Raw genomic sequence first — 21363 nt, 5'->3', positions numbered from 1 at the left:
TTTTTACTTCTGTCTTGTTTAATCAATACAGCATCCCTCTTTACATTTTCTGCACTGAATAACATATACTTTCAGGTCGATACAGTAACGTGCAGTTAAAGATTCCCTGTCTGTAACGTGCTGGGAGCGCACAATACAGACGAGTAAGGCGATACAGTCTCCAGTTTCACGCGTCCCTAGCGCTTCCTAAAACAGACGCATAACCCTTTCCGCACCCAGCATGTAAATGAACGAAAAAGCTGTATAATGAAGGAATTAGCTATTCCCCTCCGATACTGTAACAGGCGCTGATATTATCTCCTCAGTAACCCGCTGTTTTGCCGCGGCCTTAACTTGCTAGTTTACCGCCTCCCTCTAGTAGGCGTTAGTGTAGTGTAAAAAACATTGCTTACCTGCCCTGGTCCCGTCCGGTCTCCGGTCCAGCCCGGTCTCCTGCAGCCCCGTCCGGTCCCCTCCTCCCGAAGCAAACAAAACGAAAAAGTAGCAAGGCTCGGGCCTGCTACGGCAGTCCCTTCTCCCTTCCTCCCGATTTCGCACGGGCATCCATCCAGGCAGAGGGAGCGGGCGGCGAAACGGCCTCCGGTTCCCTCTGCCTGGATGAACGTACGGCCCCCGCCGGAATGAATGCCCGTGCGATTTTGGCGCTCATGCCATGAGCGCCAAAATCGCACGGCCATTCATTCCAAAATCGCACGGCCATTCATTCCAAATCGCTCTGCAAGGCGCAATAACAACAAAAATAAGATTGGGCACCAAAATCGCGCCAAAATCGCACGGCCACCGGCAGTGAAGGAATGGCCGTGCGATTTCAGCGCGTGAAGGAATGACGTCACGGCATGTGACGCGTGGGTCCAGGCGGCGGCGGCGGCAGCGGGGGGGGGCGGGGCGGGTGGACGCGCGTTAGTTTCAGACGGCCGGGGGGCGGGTGGTCGCGTGTTAAATCTAGGCCGGGTCGCACAGACGCGCATTCATCCGCCTGCATGAGTGAATGAATGCGCGCCTGTGCGACCCCTGCGATTCGGTGCTCAAGGCAGGGGTCACGGCATGTGACTGCCTTGTGCGCCGAATCGCAGGGGTCGCACAGGCGCGCATTCATTTACTGCCGGTGGGGGCTGCCAGAGAGGCAGCCCCCACCGGCAGTGAATGAATTCATTCATCCAGGCGGCGAAAGCAGCCGGCTCCTCCGCCTGGATGAATGAATGCGCGTCTGTGCGACCCCTGCGATTCGGCGCTCAAGGCAGGGGTCACGGCATGTGACTACCTTGAGCGCCGAATCGCAGGGGTCGCACAGGCGCGCATTCATTCATCCAGGCGGAGGAGCCGGCTGCTTTCGCCGCCTGGATGAATGAATGCGCGCCTGTGCGACCCGGCCTAGATTTAACACGCGACCACCCGCCCCCCGGCCGTCTGAAACTAACGCGCGTCCGCCCGCCCCCCCCCCCCCCCCCCCCGCCGTCGCCTGGAACAGGCGCCCACCCGCCCGCGGCCTAGATTTAACACGCGACCACCGGCCCCCCGGATCCCGCCGGCCGCCTGGACCCACGCGGCCCTCCGACAGGTATTTAAAAATTTTGTTTTTTACACTTCCTGGTGCCTGTCATTTCAAATGTCATTTGAAATGACAGGTACCAGCGCACCCAGGTTACTGTATAGGCGCTGTATTAAGCGCCTATACAGTAAAATGGGTTACGCGGGCATAACCCTTCCCTAACGCTTTACAGCCGCGGCATGCATTTGCATGCAATTAGAAGAGAGTATCAGATGCTAGGTCTAGAGAACTGTGCATGCGGGGAGGAAGGGTGCGCCTGACACTGCCACACTGTTTCTACCGCAGCCTTACTGTATCGACCTGTATGTTAGAGAAGGGGCATGAGTAGGATCCCTTGTGTTGAATGTCTTTTACATATGGGTAACTGTGGGGATCCAGTAAAATATGCTGGCGTATAAACTGATGCAGGAAGCTGAGTGAGGGTTAGGAAACTGTGCTGGATTTCAGTGAACAGTTTTAATACATAAAGTTAGTTTTTTGTTTAGTTCCTGATGCAGTAAACTTATGCTAATGTATCAGGAGTTAAAATGTTCGTTCAGCACTTGTTGAATGCACATTTTAATTTGGGGGGAGAGGATATCCTTGACTAGAAACAGTAGATGGACGCAGACTAAGGAAGATTCTGCGTTGCAGAGTGTTGGGGTTGGCAACACCTTCCTTCCTAGCTGCCCATTGTCCCATTTCTCATCCCCTCTCCCCACCCACCCATGGGAACTGAGCTACCTGTTAACCCCAAAACCCGCACCTGCAGTACTGCTGCTGTGGGGATGTAAATAGCCCATCTCCATTCACCCTGCCTGGGATGCTGGTTAAAAGAGCCATCCCGCTTCCTCTGGAAGGCATCGAACAACAGGCAGTGCAGAAATCTGCTGACAATGGTGTTTTCCACTTTCCACAGTCAGCAGATCTGTACCATTACTCGCATAGAGCAGACTAGCGGGCTATTTTACTGAGAGGAGCAAGGAGGACTGCTCTCGCTCTCTCACCAGTGAATGGAGCCATGCTGCCCCCACCGCACACTCGCAGCCTGTCCAGGGAAAGTGTGAAAAAAAAGAACGCCTCGTTTGTTTTCTGTTCGTGCTTGTTCCGCTGACGCAGTAGGGGAGGGGGCGATGATAATTTGACCATAGCCATAGTGCATTGTAGCGCGCTCTGCGCTACAATGCACTATGGCTGTGGTCAAATAATCAATTTAAGGGCAAAGCAGCACTAGAAACTTTACTCCATCTCTAAGCGGGAGAAACATTTCCAGCACAAAGAAAATCAGAGTTAAGCCAGAGCACCTCTCTGCATCGGGAGTAATGGTTAATAACCTCATTAGCATTGGATTTTACAGGCATATTTTGTGCGCGTAAAACTCCTTGTCTCATAAGCAGCAAGGTTTACACTCACAAAAGGGTGCACAGCTACAGATGAAACTGTGTGTTCTATGAAGGCGCCTTATTGCATTAGCCTGATAGTTTGCAGCAGGGCATATTGCAAGGATTCATGCCATTCTCTTCTTTCTGAGGTTCTGTGAGAAGATTGCTTTTTACTAATTTTTGCTTCAGACTAGACAGTGATACGGTGTGGTTTGGCAGGGTATTCTGGACCTTTCTTTAACTGATGGATGGAAGCTGGAACCATGGAGGTAGCTATGTCTGTTTTCTGTTTACAAATGCTGTAGACTGCCATTGACATAAACTATGGGATCCAAAAAGTTAACTCTTTTTCAGAAATACATAAGATTTGCCATATTGGATCAGACCAAAGGTCCACCAAACCCAGTATCCTGTTTCCAACAGTAACCAATCCAGGTCACAAGTACCTGCCAGGATTTCAAAGGGTAAATAGATTCCATGCTGTTTATCCCAAGAATAAGCAGTGGATTTCTGCAACTCCACCTTAATAATGGCTTATGGACTTTTCTTCCAAGAACTTCTCCAAACATTTTTAAAATGAGCTACACCAATAGTTTCCATCACATCCTCTGGCAGCGAATTCCAAAGCTTAATTATGCGGCGAGTAATGCTTATTAGTTTTAAATGTATCACCTAGTAACTTCATTGTGTGTCCCCATTCATTGTACTCTTTGAAAGAGTAAACAACTGATTAACGTTTTCTCGTTCCAGTCCACTCATTATTTTTTAGACCTCTATCATATTTCCCCTCAGCCATCTCTTCTCCAGGCTGAAGAGTCGTAACCTCTTTAGCCCTTCCTCCTAGGGGAATTGTTCCAGACACTTTATCATTTATCATTTGCCCATCTCTGTACTTTTTCTAATTCTGCTATAGCTTTTTTGAGATGTGACCAGAACTGCACACAATACTCAAGATGAGGTTGCACCATGGAGTGATACAGAGGCATTATGATATTCACTGTTATATTTTCCATTACTTTCCTAATAATTTCTAGCATTTTATTTGCTTTCTTGGCTGCTGCTGCACAGTGAGCAGATTTCAACGTATTATCAATGAACACGCCTAGATCCTTTTCCTGATTGGTGAATCCTAATGTGGAACCTTGCATTATGTTGCTATAATTTGGGTTCCATGTACATAGAAGGATCAGTCCAGACTGCTGGGTTATGCTTCCCTTCCAGCAGATGGAGTCAGAGAAAAGCTGAAAACCCCCCCCCCCCCCCCCCCCCCCCCCCCCCCCCGAGATATACTGGTGTGCCATCTGCGATCCTTCAGTATTTCTCTGACTCCAGCAGATATCAGAGGGGCATAACCTGAGGTCCTGATCCTTGTCAAATTTCCAGATTGATTTTTCATCTGGCAGGTTTGCAAGTGACTGTCAGCCTTACACCTTTGACTAGACCAGGGGTCGGGAACCTATGGCTCGCGAGCCAGATGTGGCTCTTTTGATAGCTGCATCTGGCTCGCAGACAAATCTTTAATAAAAAAGTAAAAATCTAACAAAGCCCCCCACCCTCCTGACGCCTCCCAAGACCTCCAAAATTAATTTACTACAACCACCCACCCTCCTGACCCCCCCAAGACCTGCCAAACGTCCCTGGTGGTCCAGCAGGGGTCCAGGAGCGGTCCGGGAGCGATCTCCTGGACTTGGGCTGTCGGCTGCCAGTAGTCAAAATGGCGCCGACAGCCCTTTGCCCTCACTATGTCACTGGGGTCGAGCAATGGCAGCGGTAGCCCCTGTGACATAGTAAGGGCAAAGGGCCATCGACGCCATTTTGATTAATGGCAGCCGACGGCCCTTTGCCCTTACTATGTCACAGGGGCTACCGCTGCCATTGGTCGACCCCAGTGACATAGTGAGGGCAAAGGGCTGTCGGCGCCATTTTGACTACTGGCAGCCGACAGCCCAAGTCCAGGAGATCGCTCCCGGACCCCCGCTGGACCACCAGGGATTGTTGGCAGGTCTTGGGGGGGGGGGGGTTCAGGAGGGTGGGGGGTTGTAGTAAAATTAATTTTGGAGGTCTTGGAGGGCGTCAGGAGGGTGGGGGGATTGTAGTTAGTATGGCTCTCACGGAATTACATTTTAAAATATGTGGCGTTCATGACTCTCTCAGCCAAAAAGGTTCCCGACCCCTGGACTAGACCAACCTTGTTTAAAAAAAAAAAATAATAATAATAATAAAAAGGTTTTCTTCACTAGCATTTCAGGCAGTGCTGAGGCATATTTAAAGGCAGGCAATGACCTGCCTTTTTTTTTTTTTAAATTTATTGAATATTTCCATTTAAATACAGCAGTTCACAGAAAAGAAAGAAAAATTATACATGAAATTAGCAAATTAAACATTCCAATTCCATCTGTGAGTTCCATCTTTTCTATAAGTAATAAAAGTAAATAAACCAAGAATATGAAAAGGCCTTTGAAACCTTAAGGAGCAGTATCAATTGAAGAAAAGAAAAAGGATCAAAATAATATTGTCAAGACTCTCTTCTTTTCTTTTATCCTCCAGCACAATAGAGGTTTTTTTTAGGATAGGGACTCCAGATAGGATTTCAACTGGACAGGTTGATTGAAAACAAACTTCCTCCCGCAAGGATCGGTGTTGGGACCGGTCTTGTTCAATATCTTCAAACAAATGGGCTTCAAACAACACATCAACCAACCCACACATAAAGCAGGTCATACCCTTGACCTTATCTTCACAAATTCCAACCTCATTCCACTTTCACCCCCTCTATGCCTCTCGGTTCCATGGTCAGACCATTTCATGATCACTTCCACCATCAGGTCATTGACAGGATCTTCGGCTCCCCTTCAGGTGACCACTTTGTACTACAGGAAACCATGTCCTTCAGAAGACCTCGGCAACTCTCTAATCAAAGAACTTCCTAATCTGGATCTATCTAACCCCAATTCTGCTATCACCTCCTGGCAAAGTATTACTGAAATGATAGCCAATAACTTATGCCCACTGTCTAAGAAAACCATAGATCCTTCTTGAAAAAATAAGCAGCCATGGTTCTCTAAGGAGCTCCGTACCCTGAAGCAAAACCTACGACGGAAAGAAAAAGAATGGAGGAAGAACCCCAATCCCCATTCTCTAACCATATACAAGGCCGCCCTCCACCATTACAGAACGACAACGCTTCGAACAAAAAGAGATTTCTATGCCCACTGTATCCACGATGTGATATTCGACGCGAAGGCTCTGTTCTCGTACGTATCGGAACTCACCAAAACTGCTCCCCCTACCATCCCAGACGATACAGCCCAATTGAAAGCCAATGATCTGGCCTTATTCTTTCAGAACAAAATCTCAAACACCCTGGCTAGATTACCTACCAGCCCAAACTCACTGTCTCTGGATACCCTCCACCTACCAAACACAGACATAAGCTTGGAATCCTTTGATCCTACTCACACTATAGAGGTGGAAAATCTGATAAAAAGAATGAAACCTTCCACCCACCCTCTGGACCAAATTCCCTCAATTTCTGATTCTCATACCAGAATACATCTCCAAATATCTAGCCGATATTATCAATTGTTCCCTTTCACAAGGAATATTCCCAGATGCTCTCAAATCGGCTACCCTCAAACCTATACTCAAAAAAGCGAACCTGGACCCGAACGACCTCAACAATTACTGCCCCATTTCAAATCTGTCATTTGTAGCAAAGATCATGGAGAAAATCATAAATAAGCAACTTTCAAATTACCTAGAAGACCATAACATTCTACACCCATCACAATATGGTTTCCGTAAAGAACGCAATACCGAAACCCTCCTCATCTCACTCCTTGATCAAATATACATTGGCTTTGAAAAAGGGCAATCGTTCCTCCTAGCCCTTCTCGACATCTCTGCAGCTTTCGATACTGTAAACCATAATACCCTTCTAAACAGGCTATCAGACATAGGAATTACAGGATCAGCTCTTAGATGGTTCGACTCCTTCCTTAGCAATAGAGGCTATAAGGTTAAAATCAATAACAAGGAATCCTCTCACACTAAAGCCCCATTCGGAGTCCCGCAGGGCTCCTCCTTATCGCCCACCCTGTTTAACATCTACATACTCCCTCTCTGCCACGTACTCTCAAATCTAAAACTTAAGTTCTATATATATGCAGATGATGTTCAAATTTTAATCCCCATATCCAAGTCACTGGACTCAACACTCAAATTATGGAACTCTCACCTGCAAACGATCAACCATCACCTTTCAAACCTCAACCTGGTGCTCAACACTTCCAAGACAGAACTATTGCTAATTACCCCAGAAGGCAGTCCCTTCCATTACCAACTGCAATCTAACATACAAATATCCCACGCTAGAGATCTTGGAGTCATAATTGATAGTCACTTGAACCTAAAGCAATTTATAAAACACACCACAAAGGAGTGCTTCTACAAGCTACTACTTAAAAAACGCAAACCGCTCCTTTTCCATTATGATTTCAGATCTGTCCTCCAAGCCATTCTGTTCTCCAAGATTGACTACTGCAATTCCATCTTGCAAGGTCTCCCGGCTTCTACTATAAAACCCCTCCGGCTGCTCCAAAATGCAGCGGCAAGAATTCTGACGAATACTAATCGGAGAGCGCATATCTCTCCCATTCTAAAAGATCTTCACTGGCTCCCAGTAAACTTCAGGATTCTCCATAAATCACTGACAATTATCCACAAAAATATTCACCATCAGACCCCACTCGATCTTCTACACCCTCTCAAATTGCACTCGACGGCCAGACCCTTAAGGGATGCCTAGAAGGGATCCTTACATGTTCCTCCAATCAAAATTGTACAACACTCAAATATCAGAGACAGGACATTCTCTGTCACAGGTCCCTCCATCTGGAACGCCATGCCTCCGGACCTCAGGCAGGAAACCTGTCTTCTAACTTTCAAAAAGAAACTAAAGACATGGCTGTTCTGCCGTGCCTTCCCCGCCTCTAGCCCAACAGCCTGACCTAGAACTGTTCCATCACTTATGTAAATAAACAAACGTTAATTACGCTCACAAGTCGTCATGAGGTCGGCTCCTTGCCTCCCTCCCATACTCCATTGTATATAGTACTTTATCTTGTTCACCCTCTCTATTTTTCCCTCTCCCAGTTAAGGCTTCCTTGTTATAATGTAACTTTATGCTCCTTTTAATATATCTCTTGTTGGTTATAGTTACTGCTTAGTTCGATGTAAACAGAGTTGATTTGATTTGTATCAAGAAAGTCTGTATATAAAAGCCTTTAATAAATAAATAAAATAAATCTTTGTGAGCGACATTGCGGACGGGATAGAATGTAAGGTTTGTCTTTTTGCGGATGACACTAAGATCTGCAACAGAGTGGACCCGCCGGAAGGAGTGGAGAGAATGAGACTGGATTTAAGGAAACTGGAAGAGTGGTCGAAGATATGGCAGCTGAGATTCAATGCCAAGAAGTGCAAAGTCATGCATATGGGGAGTGGAAATCCGAATGAACTGTATTCGATGGGGGGGGGGAAAGGCTGATGTGCACGGAGCAGGAGAGAGACCTTGGGGTGATAGTGTCTAATGATATGAAGTCTGCAAAACAGTGCGACAAGGCGATAGCAAAAGCCAGAAGAATGCTGGGCTGCATAGAGAGAGGAATATCGAGTAAGAAAAGGGAAGTGATTATCCCCTTGTACAGGTCCTTTGTGAGGCCTCACCTGGAGTACTGTGTTCAGTTCTGGAGACCGTATCTACAAAGAGACAAAGACAAGATGGAAGCGGTACAGAGAAGGGCGACTAGGAAGGTGGAGGGTCTTCATCGGATGACATACGAGGAGAGATTGAAGAATCTAAATATGTACTCCCTGGAGGAAGGAGGAGCAGGGTTGATATGATTCAGACTTTCAGATACTTGAAAAACTTTAATGATCCAAAGACAACAACAAACCTTTTCCATCAGAAAAAAATCAGCAGAACCAGAGGTCACGAGCTGAGGCTCCAGGGAGGAAGACTAAGAACCAATCTCAGGAAGTATTTCTTCACGGAAAGGGTGGTGGATGCCTGGAATGCCCTTCCGGAGGAAGTGGTGAAGTCTAAAACTGTGAAGGACTTCAAAGGGGTGTGGGATAAACACTGTGGATCCATCAAGTCTAGAGGGTGTGAATAAAGAGGAGGCAGCAAAACACTGCACAGAGCGGCAGTAGCCACAGAGGCATTCACTGAGCGGGATGCCAGTGGCCAGTGGTTGGTGTTCCACCTTCACGGAGCGGAAGGATGGAGGGCTGCCATCTCCAAAAAAAAACAAACCCCAACAAAAAAACCCCAAACAAACAAAAAAAAAACCAGGGGTGGGTAAGAGTAAGGGGCAGGGGTGAGGCCTGCTTGATACAGCGGTTGCTACCCCTAATTGAGCTGGTTGTTCACTTGGATGCAGATACGGCGCTGCTCTCTACATTGGTGGTGGGGTGGAGGGGAATTAGGGCTGGAGGGTACTGGAAGCCAATAGTAACAGGTGGGAGAGAGAAAAAGGGGAAAAAAATAGATAAAGTGCGTAGCTTTCTGGGCAGACTGGATGGGCCGTTTGGTCATCTTCTGCCGTCATTTCTATGTTTCTATGATATGAAATGACACAACGACAGGGAAATCTTAAAATAAATTTGACCCCTTTTTGTTGGGCCTCCCCTCTCATTGTTAAAAATTCCTTCCTTCTGAGCTGTGTCTCCCGTGAGATATCAGGAAAAATTCTTATATTTTGTCCGTAAATATTGCTTTGTTCAATTTCTCCCCTTTTCCAGATCCTAGTTAATTTTCCCTGTTTTATTGTAACTTTCTCACATCCTTTAACTGTTATACTGTATTTAAAGTTTTAATTGGGAATATTGTTTATTACGTTACGCTCTGCTCTTCACACATTGTTAACTGTAAACCGGGTTGATGTGATGCTAGTCATGAAACTCGGTATAACAAAAATAATAAATAAATAAATAAATAACTATTCTGATTTCTAAAGTAGAATCTCATTAATGAATCTCTTTCAGACAAAAAGGAAAGTTGAACAATGAGGGTGGCTTTAGAATTTATATTTGTCTCAAAAGATTTCTCTAACAGGTCAGATAAATTCAAATTTTCTTGAGCTTCATGTTTTTGATCTTGATTTTCTATTTCCTGATTCTGAGGTAGATAATAAATCTTGGCTATTACAGGTAGAGTATCATTGCTATATCCTAACACATTAACCAAATAACTTTTAAATAGATCTTGTGGAGTTATTAAATGGGTTCTTGGGAAATTAAGTATCCTGAAGTTGTTCTGTCTGATTTGATTTTCTATGATTTCCAATTTATTATTGTGCATTTTTTTCAGATTTAATTAAATTAGCTTGAACACTATCTAATTCCTTCATTTTTACCTCTAATGAATTCACAGAAAATTCTACTTTATCAAACTTAGGGCCTCATTTTCCAATATCGCATTGGTATCGCATGCAATACCAAAAAGGGGTGTATCTTATGCTAATAAGCATGTGTATTGCGAATTGCAGCTATGCGAAAGGCTGTTATCGCAAGTTGCACTATTAGCCCAATTTGGGTTACATTGCCAGTATATCGCAGTTCATGATGTCTCCTGACAGGCCTGTTTCAGTATATGAGAGAGAGAGCAAGAGAGCCTTACCATAGTGCCTCCTCCCTAGACAGGTATTTGTATCCCTATGGGAGGCCCACCTAGTAACTCGAGGTGAGGGTTAAGTATTAGTGTAGGGGGTTAGGGGCCACTTTCACATTCAACGTGAGACGTACGAACAGAACAGTGGTCTCTTGTGAAGATTTGATGACCTACGGAGTGAGGAAACTCACTCCAAGATGAGATTTGTGCAATGTTCTCTCCACCTAGCTTGTTGTTACCCAGGTAGAGAGTCCATCAAGCTAGGTTGAGAGAACATTGCACAAATCTCATCTTGGAGTGAGTTTCCTCACTCCGTAGGTCATCAAATCTTCAGTTGGTCATATAATTCTGGATTCAGTAACACACATTACCAGGTGCTCCCTATCCTCAGGTTGCATGCCTTCACACCTTAAAAAAGCAATTGTCCATCCTTTACCCAAGCAAAACGTCTGTGATTTCAACGACCTTGCCAATTTTTGTCCGGTATCTTCACTTCTTTTCTTACAAAAGTAATAGCATCATGTGTTCTATCTCAGCTAACAGAGTTTCTTGGCAAAAATTCAGTCATCGATAAATGTCAGTTTGGTTTCCTACTCTACCATAATACAGAATTTCTTCTTTCATCTAGCACTGATACCATGCTTAGAGGATTTGACACCAGTACTTGCTACATGTTAATCCTACTAGATTTAAGTTCAGCATTTGATACAATAAATCATAACATCCTCATATCCTGTTTGACTGATGCTGGAATATCCAGGCCAGTGCTCTCCTGGTTCTTTTCTTAGCTCGGAAAGATCTTACCAAGTGCACGTTGCTTCCTCCTCTTCCTCTTGGCACCCTATTCTCTTGGGTGTACTGCAAGGTTCTGCTCTTTCCACTGCTCTTTTCAACATTTACATGGCTCCTCCATGTACTATTTTCTTAGTTCTGGGCCTCATCTTCAAAATCTATGCAGGCAACATTCAGATCTTCTTCCCCTTAAAAACTTCATGGGCAGACATTGTTGACTTTGCTTCACTTTGGGCCAAATTTTCAAAGGGTTACATGCTCCGGGCCTATTTTAAAAAGGCCTGGCGACGTGCGTATGTCCCGGGGCTTTACTAAGGGGGTGGGGTCAGAGGCTTCAGGCACAGCAGCGGAAAGAGCAGAACCTTGTGGTACATCCAAGAGAATAGGGTGCCAAGAGGAAGAGGAGGAAGCAACGTGCACTTGGTAAGATCTTTCCGAGCTAAGAAAATTCTGGATTCTGGCTGCTGTGGCAGGGATCGCACGCCGGCAGTCGTCCGGTGTGCGCAACTTACTTCAGCTCCAGGGCTGAAGTAAGTTGTGAAACAAAAAAAAAGAAGAGAAAAAAAGGTAGGGGGAAAGGCGGGGGTGGTAAGGGAAGGTGGGGTGTGGGGGTAGGAAAGTTCCCTTCGAGGCCGCTCTGATTTCGGAACAGCCTTGGAGGGAACGGGGGAAGGCAGCACGGCTCAGTACGCGCAAGGTACACAATTGTGCGCACCGACCCCCAATTTTATAACTTGCGTGCAAAGTTTATACAATCAGGCGTACACGTGTGCGTGCCAGGTAACGCGCGCACATGTACGCCTGCGCGCAACCTTTTAAAATCTACCCCTTTGCCTTTCATATATTATGAGTTGGTTATCACACAATTGGCTAGCGCTAAATCTAAAAAAAACACCCCTGAAATTCTCATTTTAGGACAATGCATTAAATATGCGATCCCAGAATCTTTCTGCTATAATAATCTAACTTTTCACATAGCTAAGAAGGTTCAGAATTTAGAGGGTCATATTTGACTCATTTTTATCCATGAAACCACACATTTCACACAGTACAAAAACCTCTTTCATGAAATTAAAAATGCTATGAAACATTAGACCATATCTAGACCAGAATGACTTCAGAACTATTCTTCACTCTTTCATTTTTTATCAATAGACTATTGTAACTCGCTGTTCATCGGTTTGCCACAAAATATTCTTCGTGTTTTGCAGATTTCGCAAAATGCAACAGCACAACATCTGACAGATTCCAGTATAGGTGAACATATTGCACCAGTTCTGCTTTTACTCCACTGGTTACCAGTGTCATGGAGAATCCAATTATTCATACCATTATTCATAATCTAATAATAACATCTCTTCCCTCTGGACGCAAGCAACACTAACGTTATCCACCCCCAGCAGAACATTATGCTCATCACTACAACAATTACTTGATATCCCTTCACCACATCATGCTCGTCTTGACTGCACGAGAGAACAGGCTTTCTCAATCGCTGGCCCAACATTATGGAACTCTCTTCCACTCCAACTCCGTAATATCAGTAACCCAAAGGAATTCAAGAAAGCCCGAAAAACTTACTTTTTCAATCTCACTTTTAAAGAGTTAATATCAACTGGCTCTGGCAGTTAATCAACTATCATATCCTTGTTTATATAAGCGTGTGCTAATTTTGTTTTAAGTTATTGCTTAAATATGTATGTTTTTATTTTATTATGAATTTTATGGATTTTTTATGTTACCTGCCCCAAACATTGGAGGGCATGGGATACAAGTGATTTTTAAATAAATAAATAAATACATATGATCACTATCGCCAAGTGGCTCCAACACTGTTAACTCTTGCACAAAATCCTGTATTCCACTAAGGACTAGGTCTAAAATAGTTTCCCCTCTTGTTGTTTCTTGTACCAGCTGCTCCATGAAGCTGTCATTTATTTCATCCAAGAAATTTACCTCTTTTGCATGTCCTGATGTGACATTCACCCAGTCAATACTGGGGTAACTGAACTCACCCATTATTACTGTGCTGCTGATTTTGTTAGCTTCCTTAATGTCTTTTATTTCATTGTCTGTTTGTTTGTTCTAGGGTAGATAGGTAGGGGTTAGGGATCGGGGAGGAGAGAGGAAAAGGTAGGAAAGGTAGGGGGTAGGGAAGTTCCCTCCCAATCTGCTCCTAAATTGGAACGGACTGGGAGGGAACTGGAAAAAAGGCAGATTGCGTTGCTGTGCGTAATTGAAAAAGTCCCTCTGCCCCCCCATGTGCGCGAGTGGGGCCCTAACCAAGACATGAGCGCCGATTTATAAAAATCGGGCGTGCACGTGCTCGCAGACACATTTTATAACATGCATGCAGCGACGCGCGCATGTTATAAAATCAGCGCATCCATGTGTGCATGCTGGGAACCGTGCGGACATTTTAAAATCAACCCTTTAATGCATAATTAAGCTCTGGAATTCATTAACGGTTTGGACAAATTCCTGGAGGTGAAGTCCATAAACTGTTATTAACCAGGTAGATTTGAGGAATGCCACTACTTGTAACAGTGCGATGGCAGCATGGGATCTATCTGCTATTTGGGATCCTGCCAGGTACTTGTGACCTGCATTGGTCACTATTGGAAACAGGATACTGGGCTCGATGGACCTTCAGTCTGACCCAGTCTGTTCTTATGGAAGTGGAGCTGCAGAAACATGTACAGTATACGATAAATGAACCGATTCCAACTAATTTCAACTTAGTTTATAGGGCAGACAACAAAAAATGATATTTTTAAAGAACTGGCGTCTTGTACTGCCAGAGTGAGAAAAACTGTGCTCTCATAGTTTAAAGCCAAATGAAAGAAATTAGGAGGCCCTCTTCAGCCCTTGTACTTTGGCCTGTCTTGCCAGTTTGTTTGCTGGACTGGGACAGGGCTCTGTGGCAGAGAAGGTGCATGTGTGTGAGACACCAAGACTTGAGTCGGCTCTGAAGCATATAGGAAAGTTGGATTAATTTGCATCTTCTGTCAGCCATTTTGGCAATCTCTGCTTCCAGCATAGCTTGCTCTGAATGACTTTTCCAGTTTTTCTATAGCTGCACAACTTCCGCAGTCATACGGAGTAGTGTGTCTGGGATGCGGTAATCCAAAAGAGCTGTATGTGATTGGGGGTAAAAGACTAATGTGCATGGACCAAGAGAGGGATCTTGGGGTGATAGTGTCTGAGGATCTGAAGATGGCAAAGCAGTGTGAAAAGGCAATAGCTAATGTACGCGGTGGCCATATGGGGGTATATTATGTCATACAATACTAAATATTGCAAAAGCAAAACTTAGTTTACTAAATGTTGCTAATATATGAATAATGAATCAGCAAAGACAAGTAATATAAAAATTGAATACAGTATCACAGTAAACCTTACATAAATAAAAATAGTTAAATAAGATTTCCTAGCGTGTAGATAAATGGATTCAGGACCAGTGGGATTTATGCTTCCCTGCCAGCAAATGGAGATGGAGCAAGCTGATGTTGCAGTATATGTAACCCTGCAGTGACCGTGGCCTGCCAGTATTCTCCGTCTCCAGCAGATGGTGGACATGCATCTCCCTATGGGGATTGCTGCAGGCTTTTTGGAAGGAGAAATTTGAAATTCTAAATTCAGGAAAAGAAAGCTCTGCTCTCCTGCGGTGATACCTAATGGTCCCTCCCCCAATTGAGAATTCCTGAGGTGATTTCAGAGGTGCCTCAGAGGTGTGCCTTGGTCCGGTAGCTGGTTCCCGGTGTGGACTTAGCAGCTTGTACAACTGAAAGGCAGAGGATGCAGAAGGCCGGTGGCGCCTCCCTCTTCCAGTTCTATACTTAAACACCGGGGCTCGCCTCTGCTCCCTGCGGGGTGTTCCGACAGGAATCCAGATGGCACTGATGATGAGGTGGATCCTGATTCCCGAGAAGATGGGGGAAATTCCTCCAGGGCTGGAACTGTATCTAACCATGTTGCGGTTCTTTCATAGAGATAAATTGCTGTCCTTGATTTCCCAGACCTTGAAACAGCTGAGTGTCCCCTGGTTCCAATGCTATGTCAGATCCGAGCAAGAATCCCATTTTGGTTTCCTTTTGTAAAGCCTCTTGTTTTTTCCCTGTGATGGCTTCTAATTAGGAATTGATTGATCTGGAATGGAACACCCCAGAGATAAATTTTAAAGGGGGTTGGACATTGGAAGGCCTGTACCCCTGGTTCCGTCTGTGTTTGCGTCTGTGTTTGCGTTTTCCCAAAGTGGATGCTCTGGTATGTGCCATTTCTAATAGACCAATATCCCTGTAGAGGGAGGAGTGGCCTTGAAGAATGTACATGATAGAAGGATTGAGGCTATTCTTAAGCAAGTCTTTGAGGCAGTGGCGCTGAATTTACAGATTGCCTCCTTTGCGCCCTAGTGGCGAGATCTTGTCTGCTTCTCTCAGAGGTTGATGAGTCCTGGAGGGAATTCCAGAGCAGTTACGGAGCCTGCTGCCACCCTTTTAGCAGATGCAGGCTGTGATTTGGTTCAGACTTCAGCCAAAAGAGTGGTTTCAGTGACAGCCAGCCAGGCATCAAATCTGGTCAGCTGATGTAGCTTACAATGGCCAGTCTTACCAAGACAACCCTTTAAAGGCTCACTCTTGTTTGGGAGCAAGTTGGAGAAACTGACCAGTAAGTGGTACCCTCTGTTGCCAGAAACTGACAGTTGCCACAGGATAAGAAACAGCGCACCCCTTTAGTATGAGGGATCATTTCCGGGTTCCAGGTGTTTTCGTCCCTACAGAGGGACGACCTTTCAGCGAAACTCTGTCTTTTGGTAGGTCTCAGTCCTTTTGTCCCCGACACTCCAAGAGAGGAGCGGGCTCGGGTGGTGGACCTTCCTGAGCTTCCCAATAAAGGTTTGGCTAATCTACCTTCCGGAACAGGAAATAGGGGGACCTCTCTCTCTCTTTCTCTCTGTCTTTTATAGAACGTGGGTCAAGATCATGTGGGACCAGTGGGTCCCGGAGGTGATATGTGAAGGGAATTTCTCAGTATTCTTTGGGTAGTGTTCATGGTGTCCCTATGCCACTCCTTGCAGAAGAAGCAGGCAGTGGAGTTCATTCTTCAAAGGCTCCTCAGACTGAGGGTTGTGGTTACGGCGCCTATGTCTCAAGAATGTATGAGGTGATATTCCATTTATTTGTTGTGCCCAAGAAGGGAGGGCTCTTTTTGTCCCATCCTGGATCTCAAGAGGGTCAACCATTACTTGAAGGTGACTCTTTTTCAAATGGAAACCTTACTCTCCGTGACAATGGCAGTGCAGTCAGGGGAATTTCTGACCTCCTTAGACCTGTCAGAGGCTTACCTTCATATTCCCATCTGAACTGGGACACCAATGCTTTCTATGCTTTGCGGTGTTGGAGCGCCATTAACAGTTTCAGTCAGGCGCGGCCTTTTGTCTAGCCACCACTCCCAGAATGTTTTCCTCAATATTATGGTGGTAGTAGCAGTGGTCTTGCGAAAAGAAGGAATCCTGGTGCACCTGATTTGGATGACTGGCTGATTCGAGCCAAGTCTCAGGAAGAGAGCTGCCTGATGACATATGAGGTGATCTCTTTATTGCAAGTGCTCAGTTGGGTGGTGACCCTGACCATCCATCCCAGTCATTGGAGTATCTGGGGCTCCGGTTGACATGGGGCAGGACAGAGTTTTCCTACTGGAAGTTCAGATCCAGAGATTGATATCTCAAATGTGTCAGTTGATAAACACCATATGCACAATGGTGTGGTCCTACTACATGTACGCTGCTTTATGGCATCTACCCTGGAGTGGTGCCGTGGGCAAAGGGTGCATATGCACCCTCTTCAGCGGTCCCTGCTATATCGTTGGAACCCGCAGTCTTAGGGAGTATGTGGTTCAGCTCCACTTGCCGATGGACATTTGCTCACACCTTCAGTGGTGGTTTGCAGGAATATCATCTGAGAAAAGGGAGTTTCCCTTGTCCTCTCTGACCTGGTTGGTACTCATGACAGATGCGAGTCTCCATGGTGGGGGGCTCACTGTCTGGAGTTAATGGCCCAGGGGCGCAGGAATGCCAGGAGAGTTCCCGCTGGAACATCAATCACCTGGGGGCCCAGGTGGTTTGGCTGGCATACTTGCGGTTACAGGCCGACAGGGCTGTGGAATCAGACGGTTTGCAGGATGTCGGACAACATGACGACAGTGACCTATATCAATCAACAGGGAGGTACCAAAAGCCAGCTAGTGTCTCAGGAAATAGACCAGCTGATGGAATGGACAGAAAAGTCATCTATAGATGTTCTCAGCCTCTCACATTGCAGGAAAAGACAATGTAAGAGAGGACTTTTCAGCAGGGAAAGTCTGGACCCAGGAGAGTGAGTGTTGTCAGCCGAGCGTTTCAGCTGATTGTGGATTGCTGGGGCCCTCCGTTCCTAGACCTGCTAGCAACTTCTCGAAATGCGAAGGTTCCTCGATTCTACAGTCGCAGGAGAAAACCGTGGTCCCTGGGAATAGATACTCTCGTACAGGTCTGGCCGGAAGACAGATTGCGTTATGCCTTTCCTCTGGGCTGGAAAATTCGCAAGATCGAAGGCCACATGGGGCTAGTACTCCTGGTGGCACTGGACTGGCCCAGACGTTAGTTTTATGTGGATTTGCAACAATTTCTGGTGGAGGCCCCTCTTCATCTTCCGCCACACAAGGATCTGCTAAAGCAGGGACTGGCACTTTACGAGGATCCAAATCAATTCTGTCTTATGGTTTAGCTCTTGAGAATACTGTTAAAGCATGGTTACTCCTCTGCGGTGATTGCCACTTTACTCTGTGCTCACAAGTTCTCCACTTCCTTGGTTTATGTGTGGGTTTGGAGAGTTTTTGAGGCCTGGTGTGAGGAGTGGGGTCTTCAAATCATATGTTTGACACACAAGAATCTGTTAGGAAGAACATCGTTTGATATATGATTTGAAGGGAGGACTTTGAAGCTTTTGTTCTCTGTGGACTGAACGTGTTTTGCAACTTTTGAAGGAGGGACATTGTTTGGGTTTTTTTTCTTTTATTGATATGTTTGTCACACAAGAACTTGTAAGGAAGAACATCATTTGATATATGATTTGAAGGAAGGACTTGTTTGAAACTTTTGTTCTCTTTGGACAAAAAAGTTTTGCATATCTGTAATTTTTGTAGGAAGGACATATTTATAGAGTTACTGTATTTTATTTTTAGGGATAGACTTTGGACTAATAAGGGTGAGAAATATTTGTTTCATCATTATAAGGAACATTTTTTTACTTTATTGCAGGGCTATTTTTAAGTAGGGTTTTGGTGGGTGAATGTGTGTCTGTGTGTGAAGTGCTTATGGGGGGGGTGGTTTTAGGTAGTTGGGATCTCAATAATATTTTAATAAAAAATGTATTTGATTAAAGTTTTTGAAGCTATAAGAAGAGTTTTTTGAATTTGGTGTTGATATTTGGTCCAGCAAGGTGTTGATATTTGGTGTTGATATTTGTGCAGCAAGGGTATTGGGGCTTCTTTGCATACTTTAATATTTAATTTATTTTTTTCCCAATCCACGATTTAGTGGAATGCCACTGTCTTTTTGACAATATAATTTATTGAATTATATGATGATGGCGTTTTTGGCACGTTGATGGTGAAATGTTTTTCATAGTGATCGCAGGCCTGACGGTGTGTGCTTCATAGAAGTTTAAGGCATAGGAGCCTAGTGATTGGGTATTCCGTGTTTATCTGTGAGACTACAGTTCCATATTTAGTTAAAAACAACCATTAGACATACAATGTTTCCCCTGAGGAAGCCTGAGTGGGCGAAACGAGGGTCCCTTGTAGGGAACGTGACATATCATTATATTTAATGATGGTTTTAATGATCCATGGTCAACAACAAATCTTTTCCATTGGAAACAATTTAGTAGAACTAGGGTCACGATTTGAAACTCCCAGGGAAGAAGACTTAGAACCAAAGTCAGAAAATATTTCTTCACGGAGAGGGTGGTGGATGCCTGGAATGCCCTTGCGGAGGAAGTGGTGAAGATTAAAACTGTGAAAGGATTTCAAAGGGGCAATGGGATAAATACTGTGGATCCCTAAAGGCTAGACGATGGGAATGAATGAAAAGGCTTGGGGGTAACTTGCACGGAGCAGCAGTTACTACCCTTAAGAGAAACATGGGGGTAACCTGCACGGAACGGCAGTTACTACCCTTAAGAGAAACATGGGGGTAACCTGCACGGAGCGGTATTTGCTGCCTTGGGAAGCTTGCTGGGCAGACTGAATGGACCATTTTGGTCTTTTTCTAATGTCATTACTATATACTTGAAAGGAACGGGAACATCAGCATATATTGTAATGAAGAGAAGTTATCAAGGCATAAGGAAAAGGAACAAGAATACAAGTGAAAAGGGAATGTGAATGAAAGATCAGTCTTCAAAGAATAAGAAAAGCAATGTGAATATACATTTGAGAGACACAAGTTTTGTATATTGTGTAGTAATTTATTAATGTTTGCCAGTGTTAGTCACTTGGAAATAACATGATGCAATAATTGCACCTTATAAATTGGTTTATATATGACATCAGTTTTCGATGTAAGGTCTGTCTTCTTTCTTTGTAAATCACATTTGAAAACTTGTGTTTTTGTGGAGTGAGTGTGTTGGTTTTATATTTTGTATTTTTCTATGAAGCCATAGTAATAAACGAATTCATATGTATTTGTAATATATTTTGTGAATTTTTTGACTCTCATTCAACATATTGATCATATAATTTATCGATCCATAATCATCAGTCATTGGGGCCTGTTCTGATCCAAAGCTCTCTTCTTATCACAAAGCCTTCCAGGGATCTAGCTAAGCTGCCTAAAATTCTTCTTACAGCCAAAGCCAGAAGAATGCCGGGCTGCATAGAGAGAGGAATAACCAGTAAGAAGTCCATTTCCTGCTATTAAGTTCACTTAGAGAATAGCCACTGCCATTAGCAATGGTAACATGGAATAGACTTAGTTTTTGGGTACTTGCCAGGTTCTTATGGCCTGGATTGGCCACTGTTGGAAACAGGATGCTGGGCTTGATGGACCCTTGGTCTGACCCAGTATGGCATTTTCTTATGTTCTTATGTTCTTAAGAAAAAGCAGGTGATGATGCCCTTGTATAAGTCCTGGTGAGGTCTCACCTGGAGTACTGTGTTCAGTTCTGGAGCCTGTTATCTCAAAAAAGATAGAGGCAGGATGGAGGCGGTCCAGAGAATGGCGACGAAAATGGTGTGGGCTCTGTATCGGAAGGCCTATGAGGAGAGGCTGAAGGATCTGAATATGTATATCCTGGAAGAGAGGAGGTGCAGGGGAGCTATGATACAGACTTTCAGATATCTAAAAAGTTTCAATGATGCATGGACTTTGAACCTTTTCTGTTGGAAAGAAAACAATAGAATTAGGGATCACGAGATGAAACTCCAGGGGGGACGACTCAGATCCAATGTTAGGAAATATTTCTTCACGGAGAGGGTGGTGGAGGCCTGGAATGCCCTTCCGGAGGAAGTGGTGAAGAAGAAAACAGTCATAGAATTCAAAGGGGCATAGGATAAACCCTGTGGATCTCTAAAGGCTAGAGGATGGAAATGAGATATGTTAACTTGCTGGTACGGTGGTTACTACCCTCAGCAGAAGGCACGGAGATTACTACCCTTAACAATATGCTTTGATGCGTTTAATGCAACTACAACTTTGCTCCCCACTTAGACAGCGGATAAGAGGAATTGGATTCAGTCAACAGAGGGCCCCGCATTTCATGGTCTGGGATACTGTTACGCGGACATATGGGGGAAAGCACAGGACTGCTTCTATGGCTACGTCTTAAAGGAAACGAAGAAAATGTGCATGGAGTAACTTGCTGGTACGGCGGTTACTACTCTTAACCAATAAGCCTTGATATTTTTTATGCAACTCCAACATTGTTCTGTGCTTCAAAGGCAGGTGAAAA

The sequence above is a fragment of the Rhinatrema bivittatum genome, chromosome 3, assembly GCF_901001135.1.
Source record: "Rhinatrema bivittatum chromosome 3, aRhiBiv1.1, whole genome shotgun sequence".
Classification (NCBI taxonomy): Eukaryota; Metazoa; Chordata; class Amphibia; order Gymnophiona; family Rhinatrematidae; genus Rhinatrema; species Rhinatrema bivittatum.
The sequence above is the reverse complement of the archived record's forward strand: the minus strand, read 5'-3'. Positions refer to the sequence as shown.